The sequence below is a fragment of the Ochotona curzoniae genome, unplaced genomic scaffold (assembly GCF_017591425.1).
Source record: "Ochotona curzoniae isolate NIBS_2020 unplaced genomic scaffold, NIBS_Ocur_1.0 scaffold_4921, whole genome shotgun sequence".
Classification (NCBI taxonomy): Eukaryota; Metazoa; Chordata; class Mammalia; order Lagomorpha; family Ochotonidae; genus Ochotona; species Ochotona curzoniae.
In genome coordinates this window covers 537,541-541,503 of record NW_024467125.1, presented here as the reverse complement: position 1 = coordinate 541,503, position 3,963 = coordinate 537,541, and the positions used below count along the sequence as shown (strand labels likewise).

At 42.4% G+C, this 3,963-nt stretch overlaps 1 pseudogene; it reads left to right on the top strand.

Annotated features, from left to right (window-relative positions):
• Window positions 1-397: 397 nt before the first annotated feature.
• On the top strand, window positions 398-3,269 carry LOC121150002 (annotated as a pseudogene).
• The last annotated feature ends 694 nt before the right edge of the window (window positions 3,270-3,963 follow it).

Genomic DNA, 3,963 nt, shown 5'->3' with positions numbered 1-3,963 from the left:
ACACATTGTTAGCTGGGTTTTTCTGACCTGAGACATGAGCAGTACAACCTTATTTATCTCCCATGGTTTAAAGCTTGTTGCTTTCCTCCAAGCATACATCAGCATGATGTGATGCATTGAATGGTTTCTCTTTGCTTACATTTGGTCTTCAGGATTAAGGACATTTGGTTCTCAGGGCTGCTCACACATTGTGGTGCCAAGAATATGTTGAGTGGTCATTCTCAAGTGCATGAATGAATCTTATACCTGCAGGTGCACAGCCTCACAATGAAGTGAGGTTCATCGGAGAGGAATTCTTCATCAGAAGGAGCAGAGGGATTCTGGAGGGATCCATTTATAAAAATAATGATATTTCTGCAAAGCACCCAGCACTCACGCCTGTCCTGTTCTTTCTCCAATGGATAATCACAATTTCAGTGTGGAACCAATGAACCATACATGGGTTGTGGAATTCCTTCTCCTGGGACTCTCAGAGGACCCAGCCCTGCAGCATCTTATCTTCGGACTTTTCCTTTCCATGTTCCCGATCACTGTAAGTGGGAACCTGCTCATTGTCCTGGCCATCCTCTGTGACACCAACCTCCACATTCCCATGTACTCCTTCCTTGCAAATCTGTCCTTGGTCGACATCTGCTTGACATCCATCACCATCCCATGGTGCTGGTAAACATCCAGATGCAGAACAAAACCATCAGCTATGCAGGCTGCATCACACAGATGTTCTTCTTCATAATTGTTGTATTGCTGGACAACTTTCTTCTTGCTATGGTAGCCTATGATTGGCTTGTGACCATCTGTCACCACCTGAACTACACAGTCATCATGAATCTCCAGCTCTGTGTGCAGCTCATTGTGTTGTACTGGGCCATCAGTGTCCTGCTTGCACTGCTACACAGCTTACTGGTGCTGAGGCTGAGCTTCTGTACACACCTGGAAATCCCTCACTTTTTCTGTGAGCTGAATCAGGTGATCCACAGAGCCTGTTCTGACACCTTTCTCTATGACCTCATAATATACTTAGCAGCTGTGCTGCTGTCGGGAGGTTCCCTGACTGGGATCCTCTACTTTACTCCAACATCATTAACTCCATCCGTGTCATCTCATCAGCTCAGGGCATGTATAAAGCCTATTCCATCTGTACCTCTCACCTCTCTGTAGGTTTCTTATTTTATTGCACAGGTTTAGGTGTGTATGTTAGTTCTTCTATTAGCCATAATTCACCTTCCTCTGCCATGGCCTTGGTGATGTACACGGTGGTCACACCCATGCTGAACCCCTTCATCTACAGTCTGATAAATGGAGAAATGAAGAAGGCTCTGTAAAGAGTGTTATTCCATAAAGAATATTACAACCCATAGCCTTGGGGCTGACCAGTGTCGGTTACTTCATGTCTCAAGACTCAGGGTCAGACACTCTGATGCATTTATCAGAGGAAGAAGCAGTGCTTGTTTGTTCTGTTCACTGTCTTGCTTTTATTGTTATTATTATTAATAAGAAGAATTCCTCTGTGTACACTGCAAATTTATTGCACTATGCGTTATGTCTGGTAGGTCAACAAACTTTCTTTCTCATTTCTCCTCTTCCTATCTTTATTGTTCCAGAAATACTAGGAGCTCAAAAATTTCATGGCGAAATCAATGTTCATATGGTAATAGTTTATGTGCTAAAAACTTTAAATCCATGTGTATTTTTATGGTGCCTATACTATTTTTTGCAATTCCTTTAGTTTTTTTTTTAATCCTGCTTTAACAACCACATATATTTTTCTTCTTGGGAACTGGCCTTTTTCTGTATGGATAATGAGGTGCAGTTCACCAAATTTAGTATAAAAAGATAAGATTTCATTCTGTGGATGTCTGGGTGGTATTCCATTGCATATGTATGCCGCATGCATTGTTGAGGGGAATCCTAATTAGCATAAGTCTTACACATGCTGCTTGAGCCACATGAGGTTAAGTGTGCAGAACTGAAAATTTGACAAATCTCATGGTACAATTTCTTATCATATGACATCATATGATACTATTTAATATTCTCTTTCACATCTTGCTAGTTTTTGGAGTAACAGTCTCATTTTTGTTCTTATGTCTGAGAATACAGATCACACACTGGGGTCCAGGAGCAAGATCCTAGATGGAAAGTAAATCAACTCACCACTCACACACTACACTCTGGTATCGAAGTTTGTGCTGTTTGGTTGTAGGATGCACATAGGAATGCTGGAAAAAGAGTTTCCTCCTGTTATAAAATTGCATACATGGCATCCCGTGTGAGAAATCACACATTTGACTACATGGCATCTTGTGTGAGAAATCACTGTCTTATCCTCTCAAAAACAGGGTTCACAGCTATTAAGTGCACCATTTCTTATATAGATATGCTTATCCTATTTCTAACACTTTGAAGGGATATCAGCATAGAAATGAAGAACCAATGAGTGTTGCTAGGAGTTACTGAGAATGAATGGCTTTGCTGTTCTCTACAAAAGAACTATGCTGGGGGTCTTTCCTTGGCACATCTGTTTTGTACTCTTGACTGTTATTGATGATGCTTTCCTGGAGTGATGATGTAAGTGTGCAAGATGTTACTCTGCAGGAAAGTGAGTCAATTTGCAAGCATCCCCTGAGTTATTTCCTGAAATGCATATGAGCCTACAAGTATCATCATCCAAGTAACGGCAAAGATAATACAAGTCAAAAAGTTGAACACGTTTCTTCTAAGAGTAAAATCCTGGCACCTGTACCATTTTTACTTTATTCTTTGCAATAAAAAATTGTGCTATCGCACAGTCAATGATTGAAGTCTTCTCAACACATTTTCTATTCACGGAAATATAGAAATATATGAATGTTCTTGTTCTTCTGGGCGCTGTGTTTTTCTGTGAGTTGAATAAGGTGGTCCACAGAGCCTGTTCTGACACTTTTCTCAATAACCTCATGACAGATTTTGCAACTGTGCTACTGTTCGTTGTCCCCCTGTCTTGGATCCTGTACTCCTGCTCCAAGATCATCTCCTCCATCTGTGCCATCTGCTCAGCACAGGGGATGTATAAAGCCTTTTCCACATGTGCCTCTCACTTCTCTGCCATCTCCCTATTTTATAGCATAGGCTTAGGTGTGTACCTCAGTGCCAGTGCTGCCTCAAGATCAACCTCAACTGCAGCAGCTTCAGTGATGTACACTGTGGTGACCCCCATGCTGAACCCCTTCATCTACAGCCTGAGGAACATAGAAGTGAAGGCTCAGAAAAGACTGTTGTTCCATAAATGATAGTGGAACCCATGTTATTGAGGCTGAGCACTGTCTCATACTTCAGTTTCAGATATTGTGTGTCACTTGTTCCGGCCTGCAGTGCCAGTAACATGGTGGACTTGGTGAGGGTCTGAGGAATGAAGCACCTACCGGAGAGCAGTGATGGTGGACGTCTCTCAGAAGCCTCTCTAAGGCCTCCCTTTATTGCCTCCTCTCTTGACCTTTCACCTACTTCTTGTTTACTCTTTCCCTCACACCCTCATTAGCGCATATTGGATACAGCTGAGACCAGGTGCTTCTAGCCCCACGCTGACTTCCTGTAGTTTTCAGCTTAAAGAGTGCTAGTCAACTCCTTAGCCCACAACAGTATAACAGTAACCAGACTTGATTAGTCTGTTGGCAGTTTTGGATTTTTTTAATGATTATTTTCTCTGTGTACTCTGCTAATGAAAGATCCATTTCATTGTTCTGTGAGTTATCTCTGCTAGAAGACAAGTTTTTTTCTGATTTTTTTTTCTTTTTACACACATTTACTGTTAATATTGCTTGAGACCAAAAACTATATGTAGAAATGGAAGTGAACGAAGAGGTAATTTGGGCCCGGCGCGGTGGCGCAGTGGTTAAGGTCCTCGCCTTGCACGCCCGGGATCCCATATGGGCACTGGTTCTATCCCGGTGGCCCCGCTTACCTTCCAGCTCCCTGCCTGTGGCC